Here is a 17,694-nt window from a genome sequence, read left to right as displayed (position 1 = left end):
TCCTATCCTCTAAAGTACTAATTCTTTCCTCCATATTGTCAGCTCTGTTCTTTAAAGATTCCAGATTCTCCTTTATCTCCTCCATTGTGTTCTTCATCTCCATCAGCCCTGATAGGTTTTTCTTTATGATTTCAATCTCTTTTGTGAAGAAACTCCTAATCTCATTTAATTGTTTGTCTGTGTTGTCTCGTATTTCGTTGAGTGTTTTTATGATAGCTATTTTGAAATCTCTGTCATTTAGTTTATGGATTTCTGTGTCTTCGGGGTTGATTTCTGGGCGCTTGTCATTTTGTTTCTGGTCTGGTGATTTCATATATTTTTGCATTGTGGTTCCTGTGTTGGTTTTGATTTTCCTCATCCTGGAAGTCTCTGGTTGCAATTTCCACCTGCCGCCACTGTGTGGTGGTAAAGGGCTGTGTAGTCTAAGCCCCCTGCGCTCTGCCCCAGTTTTTCTGCTGCGATCCGCAGTTTTGTTTTGTTTTGTTTTGTTTCTTTTCCCCACTGCGATCCACGGGTCCAGTCCAGTTTATTCAGGTCTGCCTCGGACCGCTAGATCTGGTCGAGCTGCAGACTCCGGGTTGCGGGGAGGGGGGAGCTCTCTCTTTTGCCCTCTGGGTCCCTGACGTGGGAGGCTTCTCGTTTGCCCCTCTTTATCCGCTCTCTGGGTTGCTCAGATGTTGATGGTAGCCCTGTGGCTCCTCTGAGCCCTCTGTGCGGGAGTTTCCCACTGGCTGAGAGAGCCCGAAGAGCTACAGTTTCCCGCCGAGGGCCGCCCCTCCCCCCTCTCTGGGAGCCGCGCGGACCGGATCGCTGATCTGATGGGGAGGGAGCGGAGTTCTCCTTACCTCTCCCCACTTCCTCCGGGGGCCCAGCACGTTCCGCTCTCAGATGTGCGGCAGTGTGGATCCCTCCGCTCCAGCTTTTGACTGTCTGGGATTCCGTTGTTGGTCTGTGGCTGTTACTTTTGTTGTATTTTGTGGGGGGAGAATTCACGGGAAAGCTCACTCCGCCATGATGCTGACGTCACTCCCTTGAAGATGTTTTTTTTAAATTGAGAAATTAGAAGAACCGCTCAGAGGTACATTTAAAATGTCTCCTATTCCCTGACTGCACTCCACACAACTTAAAGCCCGTGTGAAAGGGGGAAGCACATGGGTGTACAGGAGGCAGAGGCACTGAACGATTATCAGGATGCTGCTACGTGAGGTGAGTACTAGATCCTCTCACGTGTGTTATTTAACTTGATCCTCATAGACAGCAGGGGAGGAATTGTCATGCCCAGCTGACAAATAAGATTAGATTTATGATATAATTAGTAATGAATCTAATGAAGGAAGAGTCTAAAGTGACCCATTCTCTAAATGAACCCTGTCTGCCTATGTTTTTTCCACCACACTCAACTTAGGAGCAGAGCTCAGTGTTCAGTCCTTGCTTCCCCCGTGGTTTCGGATATTACTCAGAAGACTCCTCCGCAAGGTGTGAGAGGGGCAACCAGAGCTGCGAGGCCTGCCGGGGCCCGTGGCCCGCAGACTGCCTGTCTTGCGATCCCTTTTTCCTTCTGCTCCGCTCCGAGGGAGAGTGTCATCGCCCCTGCCCCGAGCATTACTACACAGAGCTAAGCACACAGACTGTGAGATGCCATCCACGTGCGATCAGTGCAAAGGCAAGGGTGTGTCTATCATTTTGCATGTGTGATGGAAACATGAAAAGTCTCCTTCCTGCTGAGCCCTTGTCTCCTCTTCACCACCTGGCAGGTTCCTCTCGCTTACCAACCTCACAGCCAGTCCTCTCCAGCCTCCTCTGTTCTCGCTCAGCTTTTGCATCCGCCCTCTAACCTGGCTGCTCCTGCACCACGTGGCCGCCTCTTCAGATCCTCCCACCCTTCACGGCCCAGATACAGGCGTCATCCTCCAGGAAGTGTTTTCACCTACTCTGTCTTCCTTCTCTACCTGTTGAACTTGGAATCTGTCTAGCAAACTTTGCTTTCATTACTTTAACAACTTCTTAAGATGTTTGCCTCAAACTCTCCCAAGCCCCATTCTTATTTCCCAGATGCCTACTTGTTTGTCTCAGCGATCCTTAAAACCAACACACCCCAGAGTCAACACGATCTGGGTCTCCTCTGATAGTTCCTCTTTCTGTTCATGGACCCAACATCCAATCAATTGCCCAGGTTTGGTACCTTGAAGTTATCCTCAACTCTTCTCTTTGCCTTGCCTCCTGCCGAACCCACCTATCCGCAACAAAGGAAAACTCCAGTCTGTTGATTCTCTCTCCTAAACTTTTCTCTACTCAGATCTCTTTCTCTATCCTTGCTATCCTCATTTTCCACTCTCAGTATCTCTTTGCAGACTTTCTGAAGTAGCCAGCATGTCATCCCAACTCTGATCTTGCCACCACCACCCCTGCCAACCCAGGTCATCCTGTACAATAAAGACAGAGTGATCTTTCTAAGATTCAAATCTGCTCATTTTCCTCCATAGCTTGCCATGGAAAGGCAGTCATGGTGACTCCTTCTCAACATTTAAGAAAGAAATACCTCCTACAATGTTTTAGTTGTTAAAACTTATTAGATTAATATTGATAGCTGGTAGGGTACATTCCTGTTATCCTTTTCAAAATGATCTTGGCTATTCCTAGCCCTTCTTATATTTAAATTTTATAGTCAGTCACATTTCATTAAAAAAATCCAGGGGATATTGATTGGCATTGCATTGAATTTATTTTGGGGTAAAAATCCATCTTTATGATCCTGAGTCATCATATTTATGAACATGGTATATCTCTCCATGGTATATATTTACTTATTGTCCTTCAATAAACTTTAAATAAATATTTTCCATTTTTAAAATGTGATTCAATTCTTTCCCCAGTCAGTCCTTTTAGCTCGTGTCTCAACTCTCCTTCCATGTACTTTAGAACTAGAACCACCTAGAATCCCTCAGCAGCCACAAACATGTCATGCTCTTTCATGCCGCCATGACTTTACTCCGTGCCTTGCCTCTTCCTGGAGAACAATGCTCTAGGGAATTCTCCACTTAAAGACCCAGCTTGAATGTCATCTCTTCTGTGCAGCTTTTCTTAGTCCTCTCAAAAATGTTCTTCCTTCCTCCTGATTCTGTGATACACGGTTTTATTGTAGCTCTTTTTACACTACACTTAATTAAACATGTCCATCTCTCCTACTTATTGTGAGACGCTCAGGGCAAGGATTGTACCACATTCATGTTGTATCCCCCATTCCTAGCCTAGAGTGTAACACATAGTAAGTGCTCATTAGTTAAATGTTTGCTAAATGAATGAATGAATAGAAAACAAAAAATTCTAATGTCTTTTTGCAAATTGGAAAATTTTCAGCTATTAGATCTTCAAATGTTGCTTCTCTACCCTTCCCTCCATTCTCCTTTTCTGGAATTTCTTATAAATGTAATTCAGAGTTTCTTGATTTATGATCTTGATCTCTATGTCTCCTACTTGCTCTTTTATATATTTATCTCTTTGACTTCCTATGGTTTATTCTAGGTTAATTCTTCAGAACTCTATTCCATTTCCCTAATTTGTTCTCTGATTATGTTTAGTGTGAAGTTTAGCCCATCTATTATTTTAGTTTATTTAAATGACCTATTTTTAAGATTTCTAATTCTTTTTCATATCCATTTTTGTTTCAGATCTTCCTGTTTGTGTTTCATAATTTATTTTTTATGGATATTAATATCTTTACATATTTTTTCAGCACTTAAACATGCTAACTTGAAAAACTTTGTCAAACTTTTCTATAAAATTAATATTATCTGCAGTAAATTCATGTTCTAATTCTTAGTTGTGTTTGTCATCTTTCCTGGCTTCATTTTCTCCACACACTTTGGAATTTGGGTCTCAGGCTCATTTCGAGTGGGGGACTTTGGTTCCAGTGTTCTGAGAGGTGATATTGATGACAGTGCAGATCCCGTCAGCGATCCAGGCCACAGCTCAGGGAGTTCCTGGTGGGAGGCGATGTCAATGAAGGCAAAGAGTCCACCCTGACTCCTGTTTTAAACTGTAAGCGTGGATTTTGGCCCAGGCCTCATATGAAACACTTTTAGTCCCTATTATGTAGAAAATTGAACTCACAGCCACCACTGCCTACATCTGGGCCCAGAGCACAGCAGGTGGGTGGCTTGAATCTGACCACTATTTTGCATTTATAGTCCTTTTCTGGTACAAAGAGATTTCATCTTATTTTTGAGTCCATCTGTCTCTCTTTTTGGTTCTCTCTGTTTATATTTAGTCTACCATTTCAGTATGTTTGCAGTGAAGGGGTTGCATCAGGACCTGAACTTACGTGTGAGTTTTTGAGGTATATGTGTTACTAATGGATGACCAGATTCTTAGAAGAGCATCATGCCCTAAATTATTGCCCAGCCTCATTCTGCTAATCCAAATGCCTGGGGTAGGGGTAGGGCAGTGTATTTTAGAGTGTTTTTTTATTTGTTTCTTTCTTGGTACTTAAGACTTTTAGATGAAACCAGCAAAGGCCAACCTGTTAGAGCCTGCCTCTAATTTTGCTTCCTTTCCTATACAAAAGGGTTCATCTTGGAGCAGTATGTTGACTACATAGAAAGGTCAGGGAGTGGTGATGACAAGATGAGAAATCAGCTCCTTCCCCATTCTGGGAGAAGACCATCAGCCACTCTTGCTGCCTAATCACTAAGCTTCCTGAGCACTATCTTGATAAATTTTAAAATAACTTCTTCTCAAGTGCTCCCCGAGTACATATGAATATAGCCATCTCCAGACTGAAGGTGGCTTCCATTATCACCTCTGTCTTGATGCCCTCAAATCTGCTTCTCTTTTCCAAATGGTTTTCCTGAGCTCCAGTTCTGTACATCCAATTGCCTGTTAATATCTCTAATTGGATGCCCAACAGACACCTCAGTCTTGACATGTAAGTGCATTATTCTCCAGTCTACCTCACTCCATCCCTAGACCGCTTTTTCCTGTGCTCCCTATCTTGATGAATGGCTCTACCGCCTACCCAGTTGCCTGAGATGGTAACCTGGCCATTACCCCCTGCTCCTCCTCTCTCAACCCCCACATTCAATGTGTCCTCAAGTCCTGTCAAATCTACCCCTTAGATCTCTCCTAATTCCCTCTCCCCTCTCTTGGCTTTCTAGTATCGCTGCCTTGGTTCAGACTCTTATCTTCCTTTGCCTGAATTATTCACCAATTCTCTAACTGGTCTTGCCTCCAGTAGTAGCCACTCTACAACCAACCAGTTCACTATATGCTTTCAGATTGATCTTTCTACATCACAAATATCATAATGATGCTTTTCTGCTTAAAAATGGATTAGACTTGAATGTAAGACCTGAAACCATAAAACTTCTAGAAGAAAACATCAGCAGTACACTCTTCAACATTGGTCTTAGCAGTATCTTTTTGAATACCATGTCTCACCAGGCAAGGGAAACAAAAGAAAAAATAAACAAATGGGACTACATCAAACTAAAAACCTTCTGCACAGCAAAGGAAACCATCAACAAATGAAAAGACAGCCTAACAACTGGGAGAAGATAGTTGCGAAGCATATATCTGATAAGGGGTTAATCTCCAAAATATATAAAGAATTCATACATCTCAACAACAAAAAAAACTAACAACCCAATTAAAAAATGGGCAAAAGATCTGAACAGACATTTTTCCAAAGAAGATATACAGATGGCCAACAGGCACATGAAAAGATGTTCAACATCACTAATTATTAGGGAAATGCAAATCAAAACTACAATGAGATATCACCTCATGCCTGTCAGAATGGCTATAATTAACAAAATAAGAAATAACAGGTGTTGGAGAGGATACGGAGAGAAGGGAACACTTATACACTGCTGGTGGGAATGCAAACTGGTACAGCCACTATGGAAAACAGTATGGGGATTCCTCAAAAAATTCAGAATAGAACTACCATATGATCCAGCTATTCCTCATCTGGGTATTTATCCAAAGAATATGAAAATATGAATGGGAAAAGATATTTGCACCCCTATGTTCACTGCAGCATTATTCACAATAGCCAAGACGTTGAAACAACCTAAGTGCCCATCAATGGATGAATGGATAAAGAAGCTGTGGTATATATATACACAATGGAATACTACTCAGCCATAAAAAGGATGAAATCTTTCCATTTTCAATAACATGGATGGACATTGAGAGTATTATGCTAAGTGAAATAAGTCAGACAGAGAAGTCAAATATCATACGATTTCACTCATAAGTGGAAGATAAAAACAACAACAAACAAACAAACACAGAGATATATAGATTAGATTGGTGGCTGCCAGAGGGGAAGGGGGGAGGGAGGAGAGTGAAAGGGGTAAAAGGGCACGTGGGTACAGTGATGGATGGTAATTAGTCTTTGGGTGGTGAACATGACGTAGTCTACACAGAAATTGAACTAAAATGATGTACATCTGAAATTAAAAAAAAAGAGTGGTCAAGTCTTTCTTGGCCTGCCTCTGCAGCCAGACCATCCAGCTCAGCCGCCTCTCCAACACCCTCAAGGTGCGTGCTGCCGAGTTCAGAATCGACTTCCGCACCTGCCACGACTGGGACTCCTTCTTCACGTCCCACAGGTTATGAACCACACGCTGCTGGGAGAGCGGCTGGACACGAGTCGCCTGAAGGGGCTGCCGTGCTCATGGTTCACCCTGAAGGAGCCGGCCGGAGAAGCCCAGCGAGCAGGTCCTGGTCAAGGTGTTTGCAAGTTTAGGGAGATACAGAACGTAGACATCCCCGTGCTGGACCCCTGCCCCGCGGAGACGACGAGCCAGGACTCCCACACCTGCAGTTCGGGGGACACTTGGTCTTCAAGGCGTTTGTCCAGCACCGCGGTACGGGGGCTTCATCCAGCCCCGAGCGCCTGGCACAGGATGAAGCCCGTGTGCGCGGGCGAGGCCAGCAAGGCCTCCAGCATCAAGGTTTCTGCTGAGTCGACCGTACACCTGAGTGAGGCCTCAACGAAGAAATGGCCGCAAAGAGAAGAACAAACGCGCCGGGAGGAAGAGGCAGAGCAGAGGGAAGGAAACGGAAGGAGCGAGAAGAACCGGAGAGAGAAGGAAAAAGAGCGACGCTCTGCGAGAGGGAACAGAAACGGAGGCACCGTGAATTCCGTCGGAATCAGAACAAGCGCGAGAGGCTACAGGCAGAAGAGCAGGAAAAGCTGCAGGAAAAAGCCCCCCCGGCAGAGCGGAGGCCGCGCTGGCTCAGAGGCGCCGCGGGCCGTCAGGCTGGCTGCCGGGCGCAGCCCGGGACGCGCGGGCCGGGGCGCTGCCCCCACGCTCGCCGCGGCGCCTCTTCCCGCGCTGGGCTGCGCTCTGCGCGCTCCTCCGACAATCCCGGCCAGGGTCACGGCCCTCCCTTTCCCAGGCTGGTTGCAAGCATAGCCAAAGAAATGCCTTAATACTGAGAAAAGTATCTATACTGGAAAAAAAAACGTGGAGAGAGTGCACAGTAACAATGTTTTAATGTTCATAGGGTGACTCTCAGTAACATAAACATGAAATTACTGTTAGCTAGAAAGTCCTTAGACCAGAGGACACTCTAACCTAACCTGCGAGTGATCATGTGCTATCCTTACTAGTCCCAGAATTTCTTTCTTTTTCTTTTTTGGTGAGGAAGGTTGGCCCTGAGCTAACAACTGTGCCCATCTTCCTCTATTTTGTATGTGGTACTCCCGCCACAGCATGGCTTGATTAGTGGTGTGTAGGTCCACAACCGGGATCTGGACCATGAACCTGGGGGCCAGCAAAGCAGAGTGCATGAACTTAACCACTAGGCCACCGGCAGGCCCCCAGAATTTATTTTATGTATCTCACAGCATGATGTATCAGCACTATCCAACAGAAATATAAGGTAGCCATACATATAACTTTAAATTTTTTAGTAGTTGCATTTTAAAAAATAAAAATAAACAGGTCAAATTAATTTTAATAATATATTTATTTGACTAATATATCCAAATTATTATCATTTGAACATGTAATCAATATAAAAATTATTGTGATATTATAAATTCTTTTTTTTGTACTGTCTTTGAAATCCGATGTATATTTTGTTACAGCACAGCTCAAGTTGGACCGGCCACAGTTCAAGTGCTCAATAGCCACATGGCTACTGTCTTGGACAGCACATTTCTAATGTAGGACAATGGTTTCAGACGGTATTTTTGCAGTAGGCCATTTTCTTCAGATGCAATCTTAGGCTGAATCCTATTATGTAAAATGATCAGGGCAGAGCTGCTCAGATGGGAGCAGAGGAGGGATCTTAGAGCCCCATCTGATGCCCCACCCCACCCCCGTGTGCCCCTCCCCCGCTTGCCCCTCCCCCCACTTCCAGGCAGTCCTTGCAAACTCCAGCACACAGTGGTCCCCGCTCTGCCCATCCGCTATTGACTCTCATCTTTGAAAGAATTAGCCTCCCAAACAAACTGCATTCAAGTCATCATGACTTTGTGTTCTCTTTTTTTATTCCAGAGGTGCATATAGTTGCCGCTCAAAACTTCTAATCAGAATAAAATAAACGAGAGAATACATTGAATTGGGGGGAAGGTGGCAGAGTGGTGGAAGGTTTGCATTGTCATTGGCCACATCGTGGTAAATATTGACTTTCTACTAGGTTTTTTGAAAAATTGAAGGTGTCTCTGACACCATTATTAGATGTGTGGGGCCCTTATTCCAGCCAGGATTTCCAGATAAAATACTGTATTTTAATTTGCTAAATATGAAAACCCTAGTCCCAACCCCCTAGTGCAGTGCAGTGGGCTAGTGGGGAGAAGGGGCCCTTGGTTTCTAATCAAGACCAGGTAACCGTTATTAAGTTAATGTCTCTTAACCTCAATCAAAACAGGACAACACTAGCCTTTTAAGATTTTTGTGGGGATTGGAGAACTTATGAGTGAGGTTGTAAGCATAGCTTGAAAAACTATAAATTCTTTAATTGGGTTTGAGATTTTCTCGGTGGGTTAAGGATCATGGTTTTAAGTATTCCCAGTCTCAAAAGTTCATCAGGACATCCAGACAATGGAATACCAGTCAGCACTAAAGAGATATGAGCCATAAAGCCATAAAAAGACATGGAGGAGGGGCCGGCCCCGTGGCGTAGCAGTTAAGTGTGTGCGCTCCACTGCTGGTGGCCTCGGGGTTCGGATCCCGAGTGCACAGCGAGGCACCGCTTGTCAGGACATGCTGTGGCAGCATCCCATATGAAGTAGAGGAAGATGGGCATGGATGTTAGCCCAGGGCCGATCTTCCTCAGCAAAAAGAAGGGGATTGGCAACAGATGTTAGCTCAGGGCTGGTCTTCCTCACAAACAAACAAACAAAAAAAGATGGATATATGTCATGATACATTTACCTGAACTCATAGAATGTACAACTCCAAGAGTGAACCCTGATGTAAACTGTGGACTTTGGGAGTTTACGATATGTCAATGTAGGTTCATCGCTGGTAAAAAATGTTCCATTCTGGAGAGTGATGTTGATAATGGGGGAGGCTATGCATGTGCGGGGGCAGGGGTCTATGGAAAATCTCTGTAACTCCCTCTCAATTTTTTTGTAAACCTAAAACTGCTCTAAAAATATTGTCTAAAAAAAAGGTTCATCAACACAGTCTTGCTGAGATCGTATTCCAGGGATGACTGGGCATATTTGGGGGAGTCTTGAAGCCATCCTGAGAGTGTGTGCCTCCCCCTCCTGTATTTGACTTGAACCCCAACATGCCTGGTTGAAGCTTTCTAACCCTGACACTCGTTTCTTCTGCCGTCCTTCCTTCACCTACCACACCCGTCCTGTGCTGGTTAGTGAATCTTTGTGCTGTCTTCTGGTTTTGCAACAGACAGATCACAAAATGTGTGGACAGGTTTTCTCCTGGGTTCTAAACTGTATAAAAAGAAAGGATGAATTCCTTCCTTCTTAAAATATTAGCTGTCATACTAAGAAATGTGGAGGCAGGAACGACATAAGGAAAATTTAGCAAGTATTGTTAATTAAATTAACTACAATAATTATGCTGGTGCTCAGCGTTAGGCTGCAATACGGAATGTAATAGGCAGTGGGGGAGGTGAGGTGTCCCCACTGAGAATCGAACACTGCCACATGGTGACAATACTAGACTGTAACCACTAGACCACCAGGACAGGTTTTAGGTTCAGGGAGGTTTGAACGGTTTCAGCTTTCTGATGAATTGTTACATATTTGGATCCTTCAAACTAGACCAAAGAGAAAATCTGGGCTGATCTAAGGTTTAAATGTTGTTTTAGCGATTTCTAAAAAGAAGTGAGGAAAGAACCTGCCTGCCAGGAAGGGATGTCCTGGGATGCAGCATCCAGGGAAGTCAGGCTCCTGTCCCCTCCTCGGAAACGTCCACCTGGCTGGTGCCCCAGGCAGGCCCTGCAGAAGGCTCCCTGGCTCCAGAGAAGCCGGGGGGTCCCCAAAGGAGACAGGCCGCACGCTGGCAGGATCTGGGTGGCTCCAGCTCAGCTTTGAGCAGGTTCTGACCTCGGGACCCGGGGGGAAAGGGCTGGCGACACACACCCAGACGCTGAGGGGCCTGCAGGGCCGGCCCCCAGGTGTGGTGTGCTCTGAGAACGGGGCCTCCCAGTCCTGAAATGTCCGCGCATGGTGGCCCATCTGTGCCACACACCTGCACGCACAGCGGCAAGTCCCAAGTGTGAGCAAGTCCCGCTGGGTGGCTACTGGGGCCTCGCCCTTTGCCCTTTGGCGCCATCACCTTGGGCGCTGGGTGGGGCCTGCCCTTGCCACCCCTTCTCCATGATGTGTCCCAAGGGGACCTCACAAGTGCCAGGCTAGATAGGGCAGTGGGTGCTTGACCTGGAGAGGAGTTGGATGCTGTGGAGATGCTCTCCAGGGTCAGCCTCCATTCAGGGGATCATTTGCGCAACACCAGCTCTAAATGGGAAATTTCCTTTGGAACTTTTGTCCCTCTCTCCGCCGCCATCCCCCACCTGGCCCTCGCCCGCTGGTGTCCCTCGCCTGCGATGCTGCCCCGCCTGGCCGGGCCCACCCCGCTGCCCTGGCGCCTGCCCTCCGCCCTGGTCGCAGGCTGTTCCACCTGGAGCCTATACCAGCTGGCTTTAGCATGGCACCCAGGAAGCGGTATCCGATCGGGCAGGATCCTCCCTGTGGTGCACTGGAGGGACCCTCCGAAGAAGCCCGTGCTGTCCTCACAGAATTCTAGGATGGTCGGGCCCTCCAGAGGCGTCAGCATCCCTCCTCTAAGGCGCACACGCACTGGCCTGCCTGCGCCACCGGAGCAGGCAGTCAAGGCTGGGAGCATCCCGGGCTCAGTGACGCCCGGGAAGGAGGTGCAGGGTGAGAAGCCTTCAGATGTCCCCTCAAGGAGCTCCCCTCCACCAGTCTCTCCCAGCAAGAGGCCCTGCAAACGGAAACTCGCCATGCCACTCTTGCTGCCCCTGCCGCCACCACTGCCGCCACTACCGCTGCCACTGCGACTGCTCTGGGGCCGAGGGGAGCTGCCCCCACCTCCCAAGCTTCCTTGCATAGCTGTTGCCAAAAAGCCGGAGACCTTGGAGAAGAACACTGAGTGTCAGCAGAACGAGAGCTTGGAGGACCCAACAGAGGTCGTGGCCGAATGCAGTGCCACTCAGCCCGCCCCTTCCTTCTCCCCACCTGCCTCGGAGTCGGCAGAGCCCCTGCCCCTGGGCGCTCACGCTGTGCAGGCCCCTGCTCCTCTCACCAGCGTGGCTGAGCGCTCTGCTGGAACTCAGATCCTGTCTGTCCCTCCACCCTCCCTGACCCCAAATATTGATCAGGAAACAAGACACACTGTCCTGAACTCTCGTCCTGCTGCTCCTGCTGGTTCTCTTCCTCCTTTTAGATCCAGTCCCTTTGTGGGAATTCCATTTAATGGTAACGGAGGCCCTCTTCATTCAGTCATCGTTATGGCATTTCCTACTTCTGGCCTCCACTCACCTCCCAGCACCTCAACCTTCTCCTTCCAAGCGCCCTCCTGCCAGAAAGAATCTCGGACACCCAGGTGTGCAGCTTCTCCCCCTCCTTTCCTCTCACCCAGCCCTCTTCCACTCTCTTCCACCAACACTCCTGTCTCCACCCACCAGCCCCCCCCTTCTGTGGCAGTCCCCTCCACCGTCACAGCCACGGCCTCTGCAGGTCCGACCTCCCAGGCTACTTCAGATCCTGGTGTCGTTGACATGGACACCACTCCCCCTTCCCAGGCTGTCATTTTCAGGTCTCCCGAAGGCTCTGCAAACCTCAAGCCTGCCCTTGACGCTGAAGCTATGGACACCACGCCTCCTTCCAAGGCTGCCATCTTCCAGTCCCCCACATCGCCACCGAGGACCAATTCCCATCTTCCATGATGTTCCCAGCCTCTGAGAACACACCACCCAGTGGCAGCACTGCCTCGGCCCATGTCTCCAGCCCTCTACCTGCACAGTCAGTCAGCAGGCAGACTGCAATTCCCAACCTTCTCTCTAACCCAGGAATCACTTCTCAGCCCACATTTGGGCCTGTGATGGGCAACAGCCTAACGACTCTTTCCTGGTGGGAAAGCTGGTAGCCCCAGCACAAGCTGTGGGTCTAAGCTCTCCTGCAGCCCAGCCACCCAGAGGCAGCATAAGGCCATCAGGTTTGGCGGGCTTGACATAGCCAGCCTCCGCATCTGACACCGTCAACACCTTAAATCTGAGAACCTGGGGCCTGCCTGTGCAGAACACAGAAGAGGACAACACCATTCCCATGATTGGAGGACCCGGTATTCCCACTTTCTGTTGGGACAGCTGGGGCCCACCCGGCCAAACCACAGGGGATGCAGTCAGAGGGAACAACATCTCACCTGTGATGGGAGGCCCCTGTGTCACCACCTGCCATCAGAGCACTTGGAGCCCATCTACCCAGAGCACAGGTGGGGTGTTGGAGGACACCACCATTCCTGCTGTTACTAGATGCACTTAGGGTCCCCCGTCCTTACAGAACAGCACAACCCCCTGGGTAAGGTGCAGGTGGGGGTTGAGGGACAGCACCAAATGTTTCCTAGATTATGTGTATATTTATATTTGTCTATGAAGCCTTGTTCTTGTTAATATGCCTCTGCTTGTGTGTCTTTACTCTTGGGCTCAGCTGTGGAGGAAGAATTGACATACACGAGTGGTGACGTGTTGAGCCAGACTTAACTATGCAAATGTCCTGTGTCCGGTGACTGGGACGTGGAAGCAGCCACACTCGGTGACGGCACGTGCTGACCACTGACATCTGGATATTGAGTGTGAGGGGCGACACTCCAGGAGGAAGAAGGTCCAGAGGAGGGAGAGATGGGGGGACTCACCCGTGCCTCTTCCCTCTATGCTGCTCTCTCCTCTCCCACCACCCTGACCTCACTGGAGGCTAGAGAATCCCTGATGTGGGACAGGAAAGCATACTTCATGATTTTAGTTTTAAAATGTTTCAATGTCTTTTTTGTGCATCATTTTATTTAATTTAGACTTAGACTGGTTGTCCTCACTCATTCCCACTTCACCCAGAGAGGACGGATTTGGCATCCAGGTTCTTGCATCTGGAGGAACAAAGGAAGAAAGAGCTCATGCCTGCTCTGTAATTATTGAAAATTTAAGTTGACTTAGAATTTACCATACTGCTTAAAAATATCAGAAAAGATCCTCTGTAGTAACCAGCCTGGGTCTAATCTAAACTGCTAAAATATCAAATCACACGAGTCACCATGATGCCCAGTCCTGGCTGATGCTCGAGTTCTGCCGGGTCTCCACCAGATGTAATAAAGGCAAAATTCCTGGCTCTGTGGAGCCTCCATCCTAGTTGGAGGGGAGAAAGGAAACAACAAGCAAATGTACATGATCCAGTAGATCAGCCAGTAACAAACTCTATGGAGAATAAAGCAGCGGATGGAGGATGGAGATTGTGGGCAGAGAGAAGCAGGGCTTTCCAGTTAAGCAGTGGAGAGCACAAGCCTCCCCTGGAAGGTGGGATTGGAAGAGTCTAAAGGGAGGCGACTGAGTCAGATGTCTGAGGGAAAAGCATTGCAGATCATGGGAATAATCACTGCAAAGGCCCAGAGGAAGGAGGCCTGGTGCCTCAGAGAGCAGTTAGTAAAGTCATGTGGCTAGAACAGAGTCAGCAAGTGGGCAGGTGGGAGGAGAGGACAGAGAAGATGTGGGTTGAATTCCCTGCACCACCCTTTATTGGTTGTGTGATCACAAACAGTTGAGTCAACCTTCAAGTGTCTCAGTGAACTCAGTGCTTTATCTATGGTCTGTTTCCCTTGAGAGAGTTTTGGTAGGATACAATAAAATAATGTAGAGAGGTGACTTATAAGCCATGTTCTTATTGTTTAATACATAAGGATAGATAGATAGACTGATAGAGGATAGATAGAGATAGAGTGTTATGGACTAAATTTTGGTGTCCTCCTAAAATTCATATGTTGAAGCTCTAACCCCCAATGTGATGGTATTTGGAGGTGGGGCCTTTGGGAGGTCATCAGGTTTAGAAGAGGTCATGAGGTGGAGCTGCCATGATGGGATTCGTGCTGTAAAGAGAAGAGGAAGAGACACCAGAGCTTTCTCTCTCCCTCATGTGAGGACACAGCAAGAAGGTGGCCTTCCACAAGCCAGAAAAAGGGCTCTCACCAGGAGCTGAATCTGCCTTGATCTTGAACTTGCCAGCCTCCAGAGCTCTGAGAAATAAATGTCTGCTGTTAAGGCCCCCAGTTTATGGTATTTTGTTATAGCAGCCTGAGCAGACTAATACAGATAGGAAGGTAGGGATGGAGGTAGATAGAGAGATGGATAGATAGATAGAGAGATAGATAGATAAATAGATAGATACATAGATACATAGATGATGGATGGAGATAGATCATATATGTTTATTTGTATGCTTAATGAGTTCTTAAGCAATAGTGCTTTGATTGTCTTCATTAGACAATTCAAACAGATGATCCTCATTTTAAAGGGAGCATAAAGTGCTTACTTTTTTGAAGTAAACATGTGGAAAAAGATGATAAGTGAGTCTCACAATGCACAGCACTGAGCATAGCGCACCAGAGATGAGACGAGCCATTGTAAAAACACAGAGCACCATCCCAGAGAGGCTGCCAGACTCCTCCAGGCACCTGCCACCTGACCACTTCCTCCAAGTTGTGTATCACAGTCCAGAGATCCAAGCCCTTGCTCCCTGGTTTCAGAGAAGCACCTGCCCTCTGTAGTCAGAACTGCATCTCAGACGCAGGGCTGGAATCCAGTTTGCCTCTAATAGCCCCGCCCCCCTCTCTGCCATGCCTGCAATATTACCAGGGACAAATTGTAAAAATTCATACTTCTTGAGTTTTTTTTTAAATGAACCCGATAAGACATTTAATAAATGTGTGATAGATGTAAAGATGATTTTAAATTTCACGTTTTGATGCACTTACACAGTTTAAGCTATTTCTAAATAAATAGAAATATTTTTATTTTTTATGAAAATAATATATGAACACGACAGCCACTCGAATAATACTGAAATTCAACTCTTCTCACCCCTGTTCCTCTCTCCAGAGACAGTTTTTGCTACTTCGATGTCACCCCCATAATCCTAAACATGATGCTGATCCTGCTGCATCACAACAGATCCATTTTATTTTATTTTATTTTTATTTATTATTTTTTAAAAAATTTTTTGTTTACTGAAGTAACATTGGTTTATAACATTGTATAAATTTCAGGTGTACATCATTATACTTCTATTTCTGCATGGATTACATCATGTTCTCATGTTCACCACCCAAATACCAATTACAGTCCATCACCACACACATGTGCCCAATTATCCCCTTTGCCCTCTTCCCTCCCCACTTCCCCTCTGGTAACCACCAATCCAATCTCTGTCTCTATGTGTTTGTTTGCTGTTATTATTATCTACTACTTGATGAGTGAGATCATACGGTATTTGACCTTCTCCCTCTGACTTATTTCACTTTGCATAATACCCTCAATGACCGTCCATGTTGTCACAAATGGCTGGATTTCATCGTTTCTTATGGCTGAGTAGTATTGCATTGTGTATATATACCACATCTTCTTTATCCATTCGTCCCTTGATGGGCACTTAGGTTGCTTCCAAGTCTTGGCTATTGTGAATAACGCTGCAATGAACATAGAGGTGCATGTATCTTTACGCATTGGTGTTTTCAAGTTCTTTGGATAAATACCCAGCAGTGGACTAGCTGGATCGTGTGGTAGTTCTATCCTTAATTTTTTGAGGAATCTCCATACTGTTTTCCATAGTGGCTGCACCAGTTTGCACTCCCACCAGCAGTGTATGAGAGTTCCCTTCTCTCCACATCCTCTCCAACACTTATGGTTTCCTGTCTTGTTAATTATAGCCATTCTCACGGGTGTGAGGTAATATCTCATTGTAGTTTTGATTTGCATTTCCCTGATAGTTAATGATGTTGAACATCTTTTCACGCACCTGTTGGCCATCTGTACATCTTCTTTGGAGAAGGTCTGTTCAGGTCTTTTGCCCATTTTTTAATTGGGTTGTTAGTTTTTTTGTTGTTGAGATGCATGAGTTCTTTATATATTTTGGAGATTAACCCCTTATCAGATGTATGGTTTGCAAATATCTTCTCCCAATTGTTAGGTTGTCTTTTCGTTTTGTTTATGGTTTCCTTTGCTGTGCAGAAGGTTTTTAGTTTGACGTAGTCCCATTTGTTTATTTTTTCTATTGTTTCTCTTGCCTGGTCAGACATGGTGCTTGAAAATATGTTGCTGAGACGGATGTTGAAGAGCGTACTGCCTATGTTTTCTTCTAGAAGTTTCATAGTTTCAGGTCTTACATTCAAGTCTTTAATCCATTTGGAGTTAATATTTGTGTATGGTGTGAGGTAATGGTCTACTTTAATTTTTTTGCATGTGGCTGTCCAGTTTTCCCAACATCATTTGTTGAAGAGACTTTCTTTTGTCCATTGTATGTTCTTGGCTCCTTTGTCGAAGATTTGCTGTCCATAGATGTGTGGGTTTATTTCAGGGCTTTTGATTCTATTCCATTGATCTGTGTGTCTGTTTTTGTGCTTGTACCATGCTGTTTTGGTTACTATAGCTTTGCAGTATATTTTGAAATCAGGGAGTTTGATACGTTGAGTTTTGTTCTTTTTTCTCAGGATTTCTTTAGCTATTCAGGGTCTTTTGTTGTTCCATTTAAATTTCAGGATTCTTTGTTCTATTTCTGTGAAAAATGTTGTTGGAACTTTGATAGGCATTGCATTGAATCTATAGATTGCTTTAGGAAGTATGGACATCTTAACTATGTTAATTCTTCCAATCCAAGAGCATGGAATATCTTTCCATTTATTTGTGTCTTCTTCAATTTCTTTCAGCAATGTTTTATAGTTTTCGGTGTACAGATCTTTCACCTCTTTGGTTAAGTTTATTCCTAGGTATTTTATTCTTTTTGTTGCAATTGTAAATGGGATGGTATTCTTAATTTCTCTTTCTGCTACTTCGTTGTTAGTGTATAGAAATGCAACTGATTTTTGTATGTTGATTTTGTATCCTGCAACTTTACCGTATTGGTTTATTACTTCTAAAAGTTTTTTGGTGGATTATTTAGGGTTTTCTGTATATAAAATCATGTCATCTGCAAATAGTGCGAGTTTCACT

The 17,694-nt window shown here is 45.9% G+C and overlaps 1 pseudogene; it reads left to right on the top strand.

Moving 5' to 3' along the window:
• Nucleotides 1–1,151: 1,151 nt before the first annotated feature.
• Nucleotides 1,152–7,441, top strand: LOC131419871 (A-kinase anchor protein 17A-like; annotated as a pseudogene).
• The last annotated feature ends 10,253 nt before the right edge of the window (nucleotides 7,442–17,694 follow it).

This window comes from Diceros bicornis, chromosome 22 (genome assembly GCF_020826845.1).
Source record: "Diceros bicornis minor isolate mBicDic1 chromosome 22, mDicBic1.mat.cur, whole genome shotgun sequence".
Taxonomy (NCBI): domain Eukaryota; kingdom Metazoa; phylum Chordata; class Mammalia; order Perissodactyla; family Rhinocerotidae; genus Diceros; species Diceros bicornis.
The sequence above is the reverse complement of the archived record's forward strand: the minus strand, read 5'-3'. Positions and strand labels throughout refer to the sequence as shown.